Here is a 19,965-nt window from a genome sequence, read left to right on the forward strand (position 1 = left end):
AGCTGAGATGAATATTCTCAAATATAAATCTTGTACATAAATTTGATTATTTCCTAGGATAAAGTGCTAAAAGTAAAATTACTGGCTCAAAGTGTATGAACACTTCAAGGCTGTTCATACACAAATTGCCAAATTACCTTCCAGAAAGCTTGCACCAATATACATCCCCATCAGCAGCAGTGGGTGAGGGGTGAGAACACCCATTTCTCCACATCCTCTGCAGTACAGTTTTCTTTAAATTTCTACCAATGAGATGAGCAAAAACTTTGCATATTTATAACTTGCATTTCCTTGATGGCTGGTGCGGTCCACGTCTTTCCTTGTCTGTTGGGCATAAGCTCCGGCTCTATTTTGTGAATGTCTTACCGTGTTCTTCCTGTTTGTCCATCACTATGATTGGAGATGCTGGAATTTAAGACCCCAAGGAGGCTCTGCCTGACCTTTTCAGCACTTAGTGTTGTTCCGCTTGTGGTGAGGATGAGGCAGAGTCCTTTCTCCCTGAAAGAAAGAGAGTTGCTCCCTCGATACTTAGCAAATGTCATCCCTATCAGCAACTGTACTGAAGTTGGAGGCTGTGGCTACTCCATCGAATCCCTGTGGTGCTGTGGGCATTGTCAGGTCCCTAGTTTAGAAATGTACCAGGAGCCAGGGCTGGAACTTTAGGACTAAAGGACTCTGCAAACTGTGTGATGTCTCAGAGACATGACCTTCCTCCTGCCTCCACTTGGGGACTGAATCAGGCTGTGTTGCATGGAGCACAGCTGCACCTCTCTCCTCCCAGGATGGGGCCTGAAAGCCCAGCATGGTAGCAGAGTCCCTGCAGCTGGTGAAGATGCCCTCTGGGTGACCCTGAGGCACAGCAGGAGGAGAGAAGGGTGGCAGTCCTCACACTTCTGGAGAGGGAGCAATTCTTCTGGAAAGGCTGCAGCAGCCCCCGGAGGAGTGAATACAAACCACACAGCCGCCTGCCATGAACTGGATCTCAGTGGTTGGAATTCATCCCTCTTTTCTGCTATTCCTACACCTTTGCCTTTCCCATGCCTTTCTCCATTGGGAAGCAGTCTGGTCTAGCTTAAAAGTCAGTGGACCAAGTTTGGAGCATCCAGGACAGATTAAACCCTTTTAGTTGTTACGAGTGAATGAACAATGACACAATTCCTTTCCAGTATTTTCCATGGTATTTTGAAACAACGTATGCAGCTGCTTCCTTCATACAACCACAGACTCTTTTTTTTTTTTTTTTTTGAGACAGAGTCTCGCTCTGTCGCCCAAGTTGGAGTGCAGTGGCACGATCTTGGCTCACTGCAACTTCTGCCTCCCAGGTTCAAGCAATTCTCCTGCCTCAGCCTCCTGAGTAGCTGGGACTACAGGCGCCCGCCACCACACAACTGCAGACTCTTTGAAGACAGTTATGCCACCCCTTGCATGCCTGGCACATAGTAGGATAAATGCTTCTTGAAGGCATGAATGAGCCAAAGTATATTTCCACCGCAGAAACCCGTGCTTGAGCTCATCTTTGTAGCAGCTCTTCCCTTGGGAGCCATGTAGAATGTAGCAGGACTCTCAACCATTCCCCACTGCCACTCATGCCAAACGGAGCATTCCACATTGCTCTGCATGGGTCGGGGCAGCCAGATTAATGCGATGTGACAGCTGCCCCCACAGGACTCGCAGAATAACGAAATGTTGGTCTCCCCAGCTTGATGCTGCTGGGAGCAACACTTGCCGGAGAAGGAGAAAGATTCAACCAGCGTATACCTGTGTATACCTTTGTTTATGTTATACAGATAATGACAGGCTCTGTTGGAACAAAAGGCACCTTAAATTCACACAACTCTTGGTGCCAGACCCTGACAGCAGCTGAAGGGGGTGTTTGCAACAGGCACCTGCCTCAAACCAAACCCTAGTCTGAATCAGAAATACATTCTGTAGCAAGAAATAGGTTGTTGTCACACTTTAATTGCTTGTTTTGTCGAGGGCGGTGGGGGTAGTGCGCCAGAGCTCAAGTGCTCTGCGAAGAAGCCCCACCGCACCCGCGGAGCAGAACAGAGGGCAGGTGGCTGGTGGGTCTCTAGGGCAGGACCTCCAGTGCTCATCCCCCGCCGGCAGCAAAGCGGCCTCCAATCAGCGGGACAGGGAGCACAGCCTCCCGGTGTGCTCCTGCATTTCTGGACACCCAGAGAGCTCTAGCCTCACTGAATAATTGAATTTCCCATTGGAAAGAGGCTCAGCTCTCTCCTCACACAAGCATTAGGGCTTCTGAATATTTCAGGATGTCTGGGTTGGGTAGGGTCACTCACTTGCCCCTTTGGATAACATAAAGCCAACGTCAGTGGCTTTGGGCACAGCCTTGGACAGTACCGCAAAGACAGAAAGTCTCTGCGTGTGCCCTTCCTCCCCTCTGTGCCATTTTCTGCTGTATTCAATAACCCGTCTGCTTTGTGAGCAGTGATTGGGCACCTGCTGTGAGTGAGGTTCTGTGGTCTCCACCAAGAAGAGCCGGCTCAGGGAGGAGGATGTGAAAAGACAGGTGCCGGGATTCTCCCCCGGGCCTGGCTGCTGTCAATAATAGACTGCCCCCTGCTGTGTTGATGGGCCTCCATGAATGCAACGACTCAGGCGCCCCACCCTCGTCTCCCTGGGTCCTTTGTTTTTCAGGATTTAAAATTTTTTGAATTTTTTTTTTTTTGGTAGAGATGGGGGGTCTCACTATGTTGCCCAGGTGGGTCTTGAACTCCTAGCCTCCAGCAATTCTTCCATCTCAGCCTCCCAGAGCACTAGGATCACAGGCATGAGCCATTGCACCCAACCTGGGGCTTTTGTTATTGGCTTCCACACAGCCCCATTAGCACTGGGGAGGCCTTGTGGGATCACTTGTTCTTCAGGCTGTTACTAGGGCCCAAGAAAGCTCAGATCAGTGCAAAGCAAGCTCTGTAAATAGCTCGCATCACCGAGTTTGATAATTTCACCTTCTCCCTAACTCCATCCATATCCCCCGACACACATACATTTGTTTTCCCCAGGAAGAGCCTCCAAGACAATGTTGAAAGTTGGCCCTGCAGCCAGCTTCAGCAGGGCAGTCCTCAATAGCTGCCACTCCCACCAAGGACCTCTCCAGGTTCCACGCAAGCTCATGGTGGCTTCTCCACCCAGCAGAGCCACTTCCTGGCAGTCACCACACACTTGCATCTTCCTATGGTTCTTCTTCTGTGTCCCCCAGCCATCTGCCTACACAGAGAGAGCACAGCCACTGAAGCCTGAGCATCACCAAAAATGCCTGTGCTTTGAGGGGCTGCAGGGGCGCTGCTTCCAAGGCAAGCTTCACTGCAGGGTTCTGATGTCCCCGTCTGCTTCCCACTCAGGGAGTTAATGGGACTCCACAATAGGACTCCCAGAAGTTCTTCCTGCCTGCATGTGATGGTTAATTTCATGTGTCACCTTGACTGGGCTGAGGGATGCCCAGATAGCTGATAAAATGTTATTTCCGGGTATGTCTGTGAGGGTGTTTCTGGATGAGATTAGCATTTGAATCGGTAGGTTGAGTAAAGAAGATCCAATCCCTCAGAGCCCTGTAGAACAAAAAGGCAAGGGAAGGGCAGATTACTCTTTCTCTTCCTGAACTGAAACATCCATCTTCTCCTCCCTGCCACATGGGCACTCCTGGTTTCTGGACCTTCAGACTCCAGGACTTAGAAAGTCTGCCACCCAGTCCAGTTCTCAGGCCTTCAGACTGGACTGGGACGCATACCAGCAGCCAACCTGGTTCTCAAATCTTTGGACTCAGGCTGAATTACAGCACCGGTTTCCCCGGCTTTTCAGCGTGTGATGACAGATCGCAGGATACTCAGCCTCCGTAATCATATCAGCCAATTCCCACAGCACATCCCCTCATATATATAATATATATATGTACATATGTATGATATGTACATATACCTCTATCTCAGATATAGAACTCCTATCAGTTCTGTGAAGCACCCTGACTAATGTACTGGCCTCTCTAGTGCTGGTTCCATCAGAGAGGATCATGTAGACTCCCTGTCTCACCTGCAGCAGTCACCTATTTCGGCAGCTACCCCTCACATCCCCCTGGAAGACACAGACTAAACCTCCCGAGACAAGGCCTGGAGAGAGGGGCTCTGCACGGGGTCAAAGCACATCCCTCTCTCTCTCCCTGCCCCTAAGTTTGTAGAGTAAGACTCAGAGCATGACTCACCAGCTAAACTTATGTTGCCTCATCTCTCAAATCACCAAATGATATGAGGGAAGGGATGTATGTGAGCCTGTAAAGATCCCTACTTCCTCTCCAATCAGTATCCTGGCTCTGGAGAGCTTTCTTAAACACCCACCCTCACTTCCTTGACCTCAGGGACACACACCAGGGACACCCAAGGCATGGTTTCTTCATTCTTACTACCCTCATTTCCCCTCCAGCTACAGAGTTAGCTGATAGCAGGAAATCTCAGGAATTTCCAAGGGCTCATTTTTTTTTAGAGACACGCTGGAGTGCAGTGAGATCATAGTTCACTGCAGTCTCCAACTCCTGGACTCCAGCAATCCTCCTACTTCAGCCTCCTGATTAGTTGGGACTACAGGCATGTAGTACCATTTACCATGGGATTGCATTTACCATGCCTGGCTAATTTTTAAATTTTTTTTGTAAAAATGGAGTCCCCCTATATTGTCCAGGCTGGTTTCCTCCTCCTGGTCTCAAATTATCCTCCTTCCTTGGCCTTCCAAATTTCTGGGATTAAAAGCATGAGCCACCATGCCTGGCTTTCCAAGGGCTCTTGAATATAGAAAAATCTCTAAGAGTCAAAGTGCCTTTTTGTTCTGCAGGGCTCTCAAGGGACTGGATCTTCTTTACTCAACCTACTGATTCAAATGCTAATCTCATCCAGAAATACCCTCACAGACACACCCGGAAATAACATTTTACACGCTGCTGATAAAGATCATACCCGAGACTCAGCAATGTACCAAAGAAAGAGGTTTATTGGACTTACAGTTCCACATGGTTGGGGAGGACTCACAGCCATGGGGGAAAGTGAAAGGCATGTCTCACATGGCAGTGGCAAGAGAGAGAATGAGAGCCAAGTGAAACGGGTTTCCCCTCATTAAGCCATTGGATCTCGTAAGACTTATTCACTATCACGAGAACAGCACAGGAAAGACCTACCCTCATAATTGAATCACCTGCCACCGGGTTCCTCCCACGACATGTGGGAATTATGGGAGTTACAATTCAAGATGAAATTTGGGCAGGGACAGAGTCAAACCATACCACTGATTTAGCTCTAGTGATAAAATTATAGGTAGCCCTATTTAGGGCTAGAGAACTTATGAAGCGTTCCCTTACATCTCACCGCATGGACAGCTGACTCTAGCTGAAATGCCCCTATCTGAAATGCCACACTAGGCTGACTCTAGCTGGACAGTTTGGTTCTCTTAAGGGTGCTTTCAATATTGTAAATCTTGCTGTCTCTCCTGGCTAAAGACGTAGCCTTAATGATAAAGCAACACCCAGACCATCAGGCTATTGCACCCATTGATCTACATCTTCCTCCCTTCTTCCTCCCCACTTTGGAAGCTTTAGCAAAACACATTTCAATTCCCACTTTAAAATGCAATCACCAGCCTCTAAATAATTAATCTTGTGTCAATAGGAGGGCATGCAATCTGCACATACACCTATGGTGGTCCATCTGCCCAGTGAAGGGGAGAAGTAAGTTTCTCCTGTGGGGTTTCCTTGGAGCTTCAGAGACTGAAGTTTGGGATGTGAAATTTCAGGACAGTATGTGTTTAGAAGTGACAAAGGGAGACTTCTTCTGTAGGGAGGAGGTAGGGAGCCCCTCAGTGCTATTCCTAGGTAGCAAGCTGTAGTAACAATTGGCATCACACCCCATCACCACCATGAAACATTAATATACCAAACTTATCTCCATACCCCTTTCCCAACATTAAAATTTTAATATTTAACTTTGTGTACTGTTTTTACAGAACAGTGCTGAGTGATAGATTTGAAATTGTACCCCTGACATCATGAATAGCAGAAGTTAATCTCTAATGCAGCAAAATGCTGCACAGCTTCCTGGAACCCCTAGCACCAAAGACCACTATGCACTGAAGCACCACCTGCAGCTCTCCACACTGTGAAGCGCATATGTGCTCTCTGCATCTCGCATGGCCCAGCCCATGGTGCTAAACTGACTGAGCAAGAGGCATCCAGAGCCTCTTCTGCTGGGTGCGTGGAACACACTCCCAAGAGATGCAGCCCAAAACAGGACTCTATGGTCAATGAAATGGACTGGGAAATGCTGCACAGCGTGTCCGCTTTATAAGGATCCATGATGTTTATTGTTGTCGTTGTTGTTGTTAGTGAAACCTCTTACATAACCTTCAGGAAGGTCATCACTTTTTTTTCCCAAACTTTCTAACCTTTCCCCTTGATGAATTTGTTTGTTTGGTTGGTTTTGTTTGTTTGTTTTTTTGGTGAGATGGAGTTTCACTCTTATCACCCAGGCTGGAGAGCTCACTGCAACCTCCGCCTCCTGGGTTCAAGCGATTCTCCTGCCTCAGCCTCCTGAGTAGCTGGGATTACAGGCGCCCACCACCATGCCCGGCTAATTTTTTTGTATTTTTAGTAGAGACAGGATTTTACCATGTTGGCCAGCTGGTCTCAAACTCCTGACCTCGGGTGATCTGCCCATCTCAGCCTCCCAAAGTGCTGAGATTACAGGAGTGAGCCACTGTGCCTGGCGCATAATGAAATTTTTATTAGTATCCTGCAGACTTGCACTCCACAAAACACACATGGAAAAGGCTTTTCCAGAATGGTATAGGATGGTGTCTGCGACCATAGTTCTGCAAATGTAGCAGTGAACTTTGCATGACTGTTTCTAACGTGTTTAATTAAAGCCAAGGGCATGATTCTCAAAATGCAATCCAAGGAAGGTAGTTATGTAAGAAAATAAGTGAATATCTTTCAAGAAATTTGCTTTCTGATGGTCTGCTAAGATCATAGGTCTCAGAGTGCTTACAGGGGTGGATGGGATGTGGGACTTTGGACAGTCATCCCTAGATGGCACTTCTCTCACCACATAATGTGAGTACTAAATGGGCAACAATTCTAGGTGAGACTCTCAGAAGAAAAACAAGAAAACCATTATCTTACATTGATAATTGAGGATAAGATCCAGATGCCTTGGAAACCAGAAAAGCAAATGGCATAGAGCCATATGAGAAGTATGATCTATCTTCCTATCTGAATGGTGGTCTCCACCGTCCTCAAGGATGGGAGGCATGAAATGGTTCAGCTGCAGCCACACCAGGCTTTGGCAAAAGGTAGAAGCCATGTTTAGCCCTCTTGACTCTCCTCATTGTGACCCCATTCAGTTATTACTCACCCTACCAACTACCAAAAGACCTCAGCTTTGCTCGAATATTTTGAACTGAGTTATGAACTGGCTGTTTTAATATATTCAGTTATTTTATTGTCTGTTTTGTCTTCTATTTAACAAATATTTAGTGCAGATTTTTTACATGCATATACCACATGCTGATGAAGCCTGGGTTTTCAGTGCACCCATCACCCAAACAGTGAACACTGTACTCAATGGGTAATTTTTCAGCCTTCACTCTATTGTTTTGTTTTTATTAAGTTGATGGAAGTCTGAAACCATGAGTAACCGGGAGTTAGAGAGGAAAGAGAAGGAAAACAGACAAAATGTGGGTGCACACTTGCTATTTTTGCTTAAAACTATTTTTTTCCAGTAGTCTAACCATAAATATTGGGATGATTATGATGATGGTGGGGGCTGGGTTTTAACTGAGCTCCTGCTCTGTGCTATGTACCTTTAGTATGCTTTCTAGATTCCCCTGCTGGTTCCTTCTCGTTTTTCTGACTTCTAAACACTGGAGTATTCCACAGACCTTTTCTCTTCTCTATCCTAATGCACTCCTTATGATCTCATGCAGTCCCAAGATCTAAAAAATTATCTACAAATTGGTGATTCCCAACTTTATATTCCAGCCCCAGTCTCTCCCCTAAGCTCAGACTCTCACATCCACCTGCCTGCTCAACACCTCCACTTGGTTGTTTAACAGGCACCTGCAACTTAACATGCCTCAAGTCAAACATTTGATCTCAGCCCCTGCCACAATGGAAACAGTCTCCTTCCAGCAGATTCTTCATCTTAGTCCATGAAAACTCCATTTTACCAGCTGCTCAGGACAAAGCCTTGAAGGCACTCTTTGTGTCTCACAATACACACACCCCACATCCATCCATCAGGAAGTCTTATAGCTTCTAAATGCCAAATATATCCAGATCCTGACTATTTCTTAACACCATCACTACTTCCATAATCCAAGCTATCACCTTGTCTCACCTAAAGATGCAGCAGCCTCCCAATTGGTCTTCCTCCTTCCCCGACAGCAGTCTTAAAATCTCCTTTCCACCCAGCAGCCAGAGTGATGCTTCTAAAATGTATGTCAAGCCATGTTATTTCTCTGCTTAAAGCCTCCAATGACTGTCCATTTCCCTTAAAGTTATTATGCAAGGCCCGCATGACCTGACTTCCCTGTACACACACACACACATGCACACACACACACACACACACACATACACACACACACACACACACACACAATCTCTCTACCCTCTTCTCTACTTTCTCCTCATTCCCACTACTCTAGACACACAGAGTGTCCTAGTCCATTCTGGTTGCTATAACAGAGTACCATGTTTGGGAGGCCGAGGCGGATGGATCATGAGGTCAAGAGATCAAGACCATCCTGGCCAATATGGTGAAACCCCATCTCTACTGAAAATACAAAAATTAGCTGGACATGGTGGCGCAAGTCTGTAGTCCCAGCTACTCGGGAGGCTGAGGCAGGAGAATTGCTTGAACCTGGGAGGTGGAGGTTGCAGTGAGCCAAGATCACACCACTGCACTCCAGCCTCGTGACAGAGCGAGACTTCATCTCAAAAAGAAAGAAAAAAAAAAGAAGAAGAAGAAGAAAAAAAAAAACATGGACTGGGTGGCATATGAACCAAAAAAATTATTTCTTTTATTTATTTCTGGAGGCTGGGAAGTCCAAGATCCAGGTTTCTGTAGATTGAGTGTCTGGTGAGGGCCTGTCTTCGGCTTCATAGATGGTTAGCTTTTCACTGTAACTGTACAGGGCAGAAGGGGCAAGGGATCCCTCTGGGGTCTCCTTTATAAGGGCACTAATCCTATTCCTAGTCACCCCCCAAAGGCCCCGCCTCTTTATGTTATCACCTGGAGAGTTGAGATTTCCATGCATGCATCTGAGAGAACATAAACCTCCGGTCCTCGCACAGAGGGTCTCCATGGTCTCTGAATGTGCCAGGCGCTCGTCCACTTGGCACCTTTGACCTTGCTCTTGCCTGTGCCTGGACATCTACATGGGACCTCACTTTCTTCCAGTTTCTGTTCAAGCATCACCCATCAGAGATAGTTTCCTTGCCCATCCTTAAAAGATAAAAAACACCCCTTCCCATGAACGCACACACACATCACTGTCACTCTCAATCCACTTATCCTGTTTATTTTTCTTCATAGTGTTATTCCACTTGATACGTCATATATTTATTGAGTTTTCAACTCTCTCACATTAGAATATAAACATGCTATGGCCACGTATGGTGGCTCATCCCTGTAACCCCAATACTTTGGGAGGCCAAGGTGGGAGAATCATTTGAGCCCAGGAGATTGAGACCAGCCTGGGCAACATAGGGAGACTCTACAAAAAATAAAACAAAATAATTAGCTAGGCATGGTGGCACACCTGTAGTCCCAGCTACTTGAGAGGCTGAGGTAGGAGGATTGATTGAGCCTGGGAGTTGGAGGCTGCAGTGAGCTATGGTAGCTTCACTGCTCTCCAGCCTGGACAATAGAGTAAGACCCTGTCTCAAAACAAAACAAAACAAATCCTAAGAGGAGAGACTTTGTTTTGTTCACTGCTTTACTTTTAGCACCTAGAATACACTTTAGTGTGGATTTACATATATTCATATTGTTCATTAAATAAATGAGTGCAGGTGTCATGCTCCAGCTTTATAAATGAAGACGCAGAAACTCTAGAAGTGAATCACATGCCAAACACCAGGAAGTGGTGGAGCCAGGATTTGAACCTACGTTTCTCGGGCCCCACAGGCACAACCGTTTCCACTGTATCCTTATCCAGTCCTCATCGCGCCTCGCATGCACCATGCTCACAATGATAAGACACCCCCTTACCCACCTCCCTTCTCCTGCCTTTGGGAACAAGCCACTGTCAGGACTGCTGTGGGAAATGGAGAAGCAGGTGCAGAGGAGAAGGCCCGGCTGTTTGACGTTGTGTGTGTGCAGTGCACCCTGCCTCCTCAGTCTCTCGTCATCAGACTTGTGGAATATCTGCAGCTGGCATGGATTTCAGAACCACACCCCCACCCCCGCCGCCCCCGCAAGAGGAAAAGCAGGAGCTCAGAGGAGTCCCGGGCTTCCCGCAGCCCTTCCGCGGCACTTCCTGTGGGCCTGCTTGCCATGCAAGCTGTTCAGGCTTCTGTATTAATTATGAGACGTGGAAAAGAGCAGGAAATCCATCTCCCTAATGCAACTCAGCTTACGACCTTTTCCACCTCAGCGATGCCACCCCTGCTCTGCCAGCTCAGCAGTCCCATGAGATTCCCCATGCGGTCCCATGAGATTCCCTATTCCATGAGAGCAGAGCGCCCTGGGCGTGGCTTCTGCCCAGAGGTGCAGGCCGAGGCAGGAACGCCCCTGATTGAGATCTGCACCAGGCCCACCCCAGCAGCCCCCACTCGGCTACCCCTGAGGCTGAGGCCGGGCAGAAGTAAAGGCAGCGGGGAGAAGGCTTTTGAGAAGCTTGCTAGGGCCTCCTGCCCTCTCCCGGAGGAGCAGGAGCTTTCCCCAGGTCTCTCCCGAGAGCAGCAGCCGACCTGCTCTGCACACTCAGGATCAGCCCTAGAGAAGTCAAGCTGCTTCACTTGTTCTCTGCCTCCCAGGCTCTTCCCTGAGGCCATGGGAGATTTCATCAGAAGAGCATCAGTCTATTGATATGGGTGCCAGGCAGCCTTTCTGAACAGAATACTAAAGCTACAGCTCCTCTGTCTCCTGGCTGCCTCTGGGACTCTTCTGTCCTTGCCTCTGTTGACTGAGCTGTGGGCTGAGCTTTAGTGTTTCAGGGCCTTCACTTGGTGGACGAGTGTGTACGTCGGAGAGACAAGGAGAAGGGACAGAAACACAGCCAGGCCTCCAGCATGGGCAACAGAGGGAGACCCTGTCTCTAAAATAAAAAAGAAGAAGAAGGAAAGAAGGAAGAGAAAGAAAAGAAAAGAAAAGAAAAACAGAAAAAATAAAAGGAAAAGAAGCCACAACTGGGGCCCACTGGGGTGGCAGCTTCTGGCAGGTAGGGAGACAGGAGGAACCGACTTGGGCTTGGAGAGTCCATGACCATGCATTAGTAAAGGCTGAGAGAACTGACCTCATTTTGAAGGAGGGTGGCTTAGGTGTTACTGAACAAAAGAAAACATTGTTTCAGGGGAGATGTGAGCCTTTGTATTTGAGAGAAGGAGAAGAGCTAGTAGCTTGAGAGGGAGTGAACCCAAAAAGAAAAAAGATGGCAGCCAAGGTAAGGTCCCAAGGTAGAAAGGATGGGATGGAATCTGGCTTGTGCAGGAAAGGAGCCCTTCATTCTCTGCACACAAGGAAAGGAAGATACATGTAGTGAGTGAGGAAGGAAATCCTGAGGGAGACGTCAGGGAAGCAGAAGCAGCCTCCACTTTTTAGATTCAGTCAGAAAGCTGGGTCATTTCCTGAGGGCCGGGGTGGGATGAAGCAGTAGAGACCCTGAGGAGAGTGAAATGTTTTTGTTTGGATGAATGGAGGCAAGATGGTGCACTTCCGGGTTCTTCATCCCCCCCCCTCCAACTTTTCCCGCGCGCGAAAATGCAGCCGGTGCCCGGGAAGGTGCAGACCAACTGGGCATGCGCCAGGTGACGTCAATCCGAAGAGACCAAGATTTACCTGGTCGCACCTGTGGAACGCCCCCTGACACGCCCGTGCCCCGCCTATTGCCCTCCCACTTCTAGAAAAGCCGCTCCGGAGGCACGCCACGCGCTGCCTTCCTCAGTCCTCCACTCCTGTGGGAATGTCAGGACTGCGGGAACTCCGTCCGAGAGCCCCACCGGGGGGCTCTGTCGGCCTTCTTTGCCGGAGGCCGACAGACCTCTTCCCCACACCTTAGGTGACCAAAATAAACTTGCAGTTTTGCTCCTACACTTGCCTACTCGCTGGTTCTTTTGTGCCCACTCTGGTGGTCTTAGAAAAACAAATCAGTTTTGACAAGGCTACTATGGGAAAGGAAAAAGGGACATGAGGAATAAAGTTCCTGACTTAGTATAAGTTCTCCCAGTAGCAGATGCTGAGATCCCGATTTGGGTGCAAATAGTATTTAAGAGGTGGTCCCCGGAAGTGTGGTGAAGGATGGAGAATTGAGTCAGACAAGGGAGGAAAGCTACTCAAGGGAATTTTATCAGGTGGAGTGCTGCTGTAGGACTTGGAGTTCACTCCTTCTTGGAGACCCTTGTGAAACTGGGCAAAACACATCTCAGAGTTGTCTCACCAAGGGACCAGAAGGCCAGGGTACTTATGCGCCCACTTTCTCCCTTCACTGTTGAGAGTGCCCCCTGGTGGTGTTAAATTCCTTGCACTTTAGGCTTCCCCGGTGCTCCTGTGGCCAGAGACATCCCTCAGGCAGACACCTGGAGCTTGATGAAAGAAGCTGTGGTAGTTAGAATTCTAAAGGTGGCTCCAAGCTACCCCTCCCAGTGCACACACCATGTATAATCCATCTCCCTGAGTGTAGCCTGGACCATGACTGTGATGGGATAGCATTCCTATGAATTTGCTATATGGCAGGAAAGATTTTGCAAATTTAATTAAGGTTCGTAATCAGTTGACTTTGAGTTCACCAAAAGGAAGACTACCCTGGGCAGTGCTGACCTCATCAGATGAGCCAAGAAATAGACAAGAAGCAGCAGTAGACACTCTCCTGGAGGTGTGACATGGAGTGGGCCACAGGGCAAGGTCCTGAGGGCAGTCTGCAGGAGCTCAGAGTGACCGCCGCGAACAGCCCCCAGGAAAATGGATACCTCAGTCTTAAAACAGGAAACTGAATTCTGCCAATTACTAGAAAGTGTGGAAGAGGACCCCAAGCCTGAGATGAGATTGCAATCACAGGTGACCCTGTGACATCAGTCTGAGACCCTGAACAGGCAACCCAGCTAAGTCATCCAGAATCCTCACTGACCCACAGAAGCTATGAGCTAATCCATGTGTGTTGTTTTAACCTGCTACATGTGTGTCATTTGTTGTGCAGCAATGAAAAACGAATTCAGGCCAGGCATGGTGGCTCATGCCTGTAACCCCAGCACTTTGGGAGGCGGAGGTGGGTGGATCGCCTGAGGTCAAGAGTTTGAGACCAGCCTGGCCAACATGGTAAAACCCTGTCTCTACTAAAAATACAAAAAATTGGCTGGGCGTGGTGGTAGGCGCCTGTAATACCAGCTACTCAGGAGGCAGAGACAGGAGAATTACTTGAATCTGGGAGGTAGAGGTTGCAGTGAGCCGAGATAGTGCCACTGCACTCTTGCCTGGGTGACAAGAGGGAAACTCCATGAAGAAAGAGCAAGCAAGAAGGAAGGAAGGAAAGGAAGGAAGGAAGAAAGGAAGGAAGGAGAAAAGAAGAAAGGAAGGAAGGCAGGAAGGAAGGCAGGAAGGAAGGAAGGAGAGAGAAAGGGGAAGGGAAGGGAAGAAAAGAAGGAAGGAAGGCAGGAAGGAAGAAAGGAGAAAGAAAGGAAGGAAGGATGGAAGGAGGAAGGAAGGAAGGAGAAAAGAAGGAAGGAGGAAGGAAGGAAGGAGAAAAGAAGGAAGGAAGGAGAGAGGAAGGAAGGAAGGAAGGAGAAAGAGGAAGGGAAGGCAAGGGAAGGAAAGGGAAGGGAAGAAAGGAAGGAAGGAAGGAAGGAAAGAGAAAGGAAGGAATGAAAGAAGAAAGAAAGAAAGAGAAAGAAAGAAAGAAAGAAAGAAAGAAAGAAAGAAAGAAAGAAAGAAAGAAAGAAAGAAAGAAAGAAAGAAAGAAATCCAGAAGCCACAAGTGTCCACCACACCAAAGCTGCAGGTGACCTTCAAGATGGGCCACAGGGAGATGGATGTAGCTTCCTTCCTCATCCTGAGGACATCATTAGGCCCAGAGCTTCAAATCCAAATTCCAGCAGAGCAAGAGGCAGAGGCAGAGAGTCCCCTCTCTTCCGGCCCTGCAGGGATCAGCCAGCCTGTTTGTAGGATGCTAACACCATGTGCTGGGCCACTGGACTGTGTGGCCTGGAGGTTAGAGCAGGCAGACAATCAGAACTGGAGGCCCTGCAGGCTTGTTAATGCCCATGTTCTGGGACTGCCATGGTTTCCAGGCACCAGGCAGGTAATTTGCTTTTCCATCTCTCCTAGAGTTCTCCCATTACATTTTGGCGCCTCAGGCATCATGATGAGGAGCACGGAGTTGATTCTTCTCTTTGCAGATAGACATGCTGCATTTTCCTCTTAGAACACAGATAGTCCCCTATGCAGCTTGGGTTGCTCTGCCTTCAGCTTTCTTGCTCCTCAACAAAGTAGAAAGTAAAGTCGACAGAGGCGATTTTACAACCAGACTAAGAAAAGGTACTTTAAATTTGATACAACTCCACATTTAGATGTCTGGGATCCCCTGCATGGCTAGATTCCGTGCTTAATCAGTTTAAAGTGCAGCACTGAACGCATTATCCTGGACTTTTCTCACCTAATTGAGACTGTTGCTCTTAATGCAAAAGCTCTGAGGAAGATTAATGGTCAGAAGGTTAGCCAGAGGCATTATACTGTATGAGGCTGTGCCTTAAGGTGGCCATAACAAAGTTCAGATGTGTCTGAGTCTGTTTTAAAGATTAATAAATTGAATTGCATTGGTTCATCTAAGGATGAACACATATTTGGGGAAGAATCCACAATCACCAAATTCACAAGGGACTGAGTAGTAATGCCTCAATGGGAGAGGTGTGCCCAGCAGGATGGCCCATTCAGGTCATTGCCCAGGTTTAATTTTTGGTAAGTAGGTCCTGCTGTAAAATAAAATTAAATATCTTGCTCAGCAAATACCTTGAGTCTTTACTTATGCACAAGGAGCCATGCCAGATGCTGTGGTGAGGGCAGCGATAAGTTATACACGGGTCATGCCCTCAAGAAGCTTCCCTGCACCTAAATACAACACAGATGAGAACATGCTATAGGAAGATGCAGATGACTTGCTAAGGGAGCACAGAAGAGGGAAAGATCCCTCCAGCAGGGAGTGTGGGGAGTAGGGAGAGAATCAGAATCTCCCTTGGTTCTTGGCAGCATTCAAGCTGAGTCTGGAAGGAAGTGTGATGGTTTGTACAGAAGATGATATTGGGGGGCCATTCTAAGGAGAACACAGGTGAGCAAAGACATGGAGGATGGAAAATGAGGAAATTGTGTGTGCAGCGGAGGGAAGATGTGATAGAACGATGAGGAAGTACCAGATTCGGCCTCACAGTCACCAAACAAATGGAGCATAGAATTCTTTTTCTCTGTCTTTCTTTCTTTCTTTTGAGATGGAGTCTCGCTCTGTCACTGAGGCTGGAGTGCAGTGGTGCAATCTTGGCTCACTGCAACCTCCACCTCCCGGGTTCAAGCAATTCTCCTGCCTCAGCCTCCAGAGTAGCTAGGATTACAAGTGAGTGCCACCACATCCGGCTAATTTTTGTATTTTTAGTAAAGATGGGGTTTCACCCTGTTGACCAGGCTGATTTCAAATGGTGGACCTCAAGTGATCCTCCCACCTTGGCCTCCCAAAGTGCTGGGATTACAGGCATGAGCCACCTCACCCAGATAGAGCAGAGAACTTTTAAGGGATGTGTCTGTTGTGCATTGAAAGCTTGATGAAGTTGCTTTTTCCAGGGTGTGGAGCCTTCTGTCTATATAATCTGTTGTAGTCACTTGAAATTGCATCTCCCATGAGTAAACCAAAAAGTATTTGAGACAGGTCTCAATCAATTTAGAGGTTTCTTTTGCCAAGGTTGAAGACCAGGACCTGTGACACAGCCTCAGAGGGTCCTGAGAACATGTGCCCAAGGTAGTTGGGTTGCAGCTTAGTTTTATACATTTTAGGGAGGCATAAGTTACAGGAAAATATATAAATTAATACATGCAATGTATACATCGATGTGGCCAAGAAAGGTGGGACATCTTAAAGCAGGGGGACTTCCAGGTTACAGGTAGATTCAAAGATTTCCTGATTGACAGTTGGTTGAAAGAGTGAAGCTCTGCCTGAAAAGTTGAAGTCAACTTGAGTTAAAGTAAGAGGGGTTGTGGAAGCCAAGGTTCTTGTCAGGTAGATGAAGCCTCCAGGTAGCAGGCTTCAGAGAGAAGATATGTGAATATCTCTTATTGGACCTTAAAAGGTGTCAGACTCTCCAGAAAGGATCTAGTAAGGGAAGGAGCTTCTCTGCAGACTGTAAATTTCCCCCACAAGAGACAGCTTTGCAGGGCCATTTCAAAATATGCCAAAGAAATATATTTGGAGGTAAAATACTTTTATTTCCTTCATGGCCTGCTATCTGTCACGTAATGCTATACCAGAGTCAGGTTAAAATTTGGTATCCTATTGCTACAGAGTCTGTTTCATCAGTCTTAAGATCTCTGTTATAGTGTTAATGCTGGTCAGTTGTGTCTCAACTCCAAAGGAGGGAGGCTACGATGAGCATGTCTGACCCCCGCTTTCCATCATGGCTGTTTTTTGTTTGTTTGTTTGTTTGTTTGTTTGTTTGTTTGTTTTTTGTTTGTTTGGTTTTTGAGATGGAATTTCACTCTTATTGCCCAGGCTGGAGTGCAATGGAGCAATCTTGGCTCACTGCAACCTCCACCTCCCAGGTTCATTCTCCCAATTCTCCTGCCTCAGCCTCCTGAGTAGCTGGGATTACAGGTGCCTGCCACTACGCCCGGCTAATTTTTTGTATTTTTAGTAGAGATGTGTTGGTCAGGTTGATCTCAAACTCTTGACCTCAGGTGATCCACCTGCCTCAGCCTCCCAAAGTGCTGGGATTACAGGCGTGGGCCACCGTGCCCGCCTCCCTCCACCCCCATTATGGCTTTAACTAGTTTTTTAGGTTTCTTTGGGATCCCACTGGCCAAGAGGGGGTTCCATTCAGTCTGTTAGAGGCCTTAGAATTTTATTTTTGGTCTACACATGTATTGTGGGGACACCCTGACATGCCTCAGCCTGCTCTGTTTAGGTCCCTTGTTCTTTTTTTTTTTTTTTTTTTTTTTTTTTTTTTTTTTGAGATGGAGTTTCTCATGACCCAGGCTGGAGTGCAAAGGCACAATCTCGACTCACTGCAACATCCACCTCCCGGGTTCAAGTGATTCTCCTGCCCCAGCCTTCTGAGTAGCAAGGATTATAAGCACCCGCTACCACACCCAGCTAATTTTCATATTTTTAGTAGAGACGGGGTTTCACCATGTTGGCCAGGCTGGTCTCAAACTCCTGACCTCAGGGGATCCGGCCGCCTCAGCTCTCAAAGTGCTGGGAGGGCCCCTTGTTCTTTATCAGTCGTTCAAGTCTTCTGCCATTTTGTGACGTGGTAATGGTGTCTTACAGCCCATTAGATTGTAGCTTATCTCGCATGAGTTACTCTGTGCATCAGAGGCCCCTGACAGCCTTCTACAGAGCACACTTGACTCTGCAGTAAGGGCCAAGGGACCCTCTGGTCTTCATAGCAACACAGAGACAAATTACTCCTTAAAGTGAGTATTCTTCTCAGGTGGACATCCTCCTCTGCCTCTGGCAGGAATTAATTTGTTTCCATAGCAGAGGGTGGCATTTCCTTGCCACTATCCTCAAGGTGAAGTCGACCTGGGCTTCCATACTCCCCACTGACTGCAGTGGTGCTGGAGCGAAGACAGGCCTTGGGTGAACTGAATGTGGCAATCTGGCTTCTGGGGTGAGTCTGTATCTCACAGAGCCAGAAATAAGAAATGGCAGAGGATATGTACACATCACTAATGTCCAGAGTTCCAGAAAGGGCCTGCAGTCAAACAGAACCAGCTTCAAATCCCAGCTCTACACTTACCAAATGTCACTCGGCATGCAACTTATTCCAAGCCTCAGTCTTCTTTAGCTTAAAGCAGGGAAAAAGATTGTGCTTACCTCCCAGGGTTGTTATAGAGACTAGCGAATGAAGTCTGTTTGGCAGCCGGTGCAGTGCCTGGCCTGTTAACGAAGCTCGACTGATGTTAGCCATCACGATCGTAAACCAACAAGGCATGCTCGAGCAATATCAGAAAACTTGCAGCTGGTGAGAGGAGCAACAGTCTATATCCCTAGCAGGCAAAGAGACCTGGGTCAATTGCCAACAAGCCGATCCCTTTGTTTCTGAGGTGACAGCCTTGTTTCCTTCCTGTCCCTCCCTCATTCTTGCACTTGACTGTGCTGCGTGATTGGGCAGTACCCACAGCACTCAGAGAGCCCAAAGAAACTCTCTGATGCTCCATGTAGGTTTCCAACTGATAACTTCTGCACTGGTGACCTGCCCTGGGGCCAGTGAGACCCAGGCTCTTGGCCACCTGAGGCACAGAGAGGCAAGACACTCAGTTCCACTGTGGTTGATAGGGTTTGAAAGGCTTGTTCCCCAGTGCCGTAAAGAAATAGCACTTGAACATAAATTTAATTTACTCAGCAAGGCCATTTTTATACTTTCTGTAGAAAGGGTACACTCGCCAGCAGTTTTGCCATGAGAGTACACCGAACAAAGGAGACAGGGTCATTTATAACCTGACACATCCACCCTACTGCTGTGTCCAGTTTTCATTGGCTGGAACAGGACCTCACATTCTGTATTTGTCCTGGTTGGCTAACAACTTAGAACTTTTTAAAAGAGACAAAGGTAGAGGAGAACAAAGGAAGAAGGGAGTAACTTGTGGAATGCTGAGAAAGGTAAAAACAGCTTTAAATAAGGAAGAGGAACAGGCTACAACCTAATGCTTGCTTGGACCAGTATAACCATGCCAGGTTAAATATTTAGACTAAATTGTGGGAGCTAAGAACATAAAGTACATTGATTTCTTTATCACAGCTAGCAGATATTTAAGAATGTTAGCACAGGTCTTTGAACAAATTTTGCTTCTAAAAGAAGTTACTATTTATTCCTATTTAAATGGGGAGGAAAGTCNGAAGGGAGTAACTTGTGGAATGCTGAGAAAGGTAAAACAGCTTTAAATAAGGAAGAGGAACAGGCTACAACCTAATGCTTGCTTGGACCAGTATAACCATGCCAGGTTAAATATTTAGACTAAATTGTGGGAGCTAAGAACATAAAGTACATTGATTTCTTTATCACAGCTAGCAGATATTTAAGAATGTTAGCACAGGTCTTTGAACAAATTTTGCTTCTAAAAGAAGTTACTATTTATTCCTATTTAAATGGGGAGGAAAGTCTTTGAAGAGGAACCTTTAGTTTATTTTTTACAATGGTAAAATGCATGATGGCACCTTGGGCTTGTAAACTTCCAGAGACAGCAGAAGTAGGGATGCACTGGTGAAAGTTCAAACCAGCTTGTGTGAGTTTATTTAGGAATTATGCTAGCCACTTGACATCCTGTTTGTAGCTTGAAATTGGCCAGGGGGAGAATGTTGACACCACAGAAATCAGCAAACTTTACAAATCAACGTCCTCGATTTCATCCCTGTTAAACATTTATCAACACACCCCTGGGCAGGCCCTTTCTCACTTCCCTCCTCTGCCTCACTTGCTCTTAACTTGCCCTCACACTACATACCCCACCCCCAGACAGCCCAGCAAAATCTTAAGCAGTTCAGAAATAAACTGCCAGA

Source organism: Rhinopithecus bieti, unplaced genomic scaffold, assembly GCF_001698545.2.
Source record: "Rhinopithecus bieti isolate Rb0 unplaced genomic scaffold, ASM169854v2 scaffold_13689, whole genome shotgun sequence".
Classification (NCBI taxonomy): domain Eukaryota; kingdom Metazoa; phylum Chordata; class Mammalia; order Primates; family Cercopithecidae; genus Rhinopithecus; species Rhinopithecus bieti.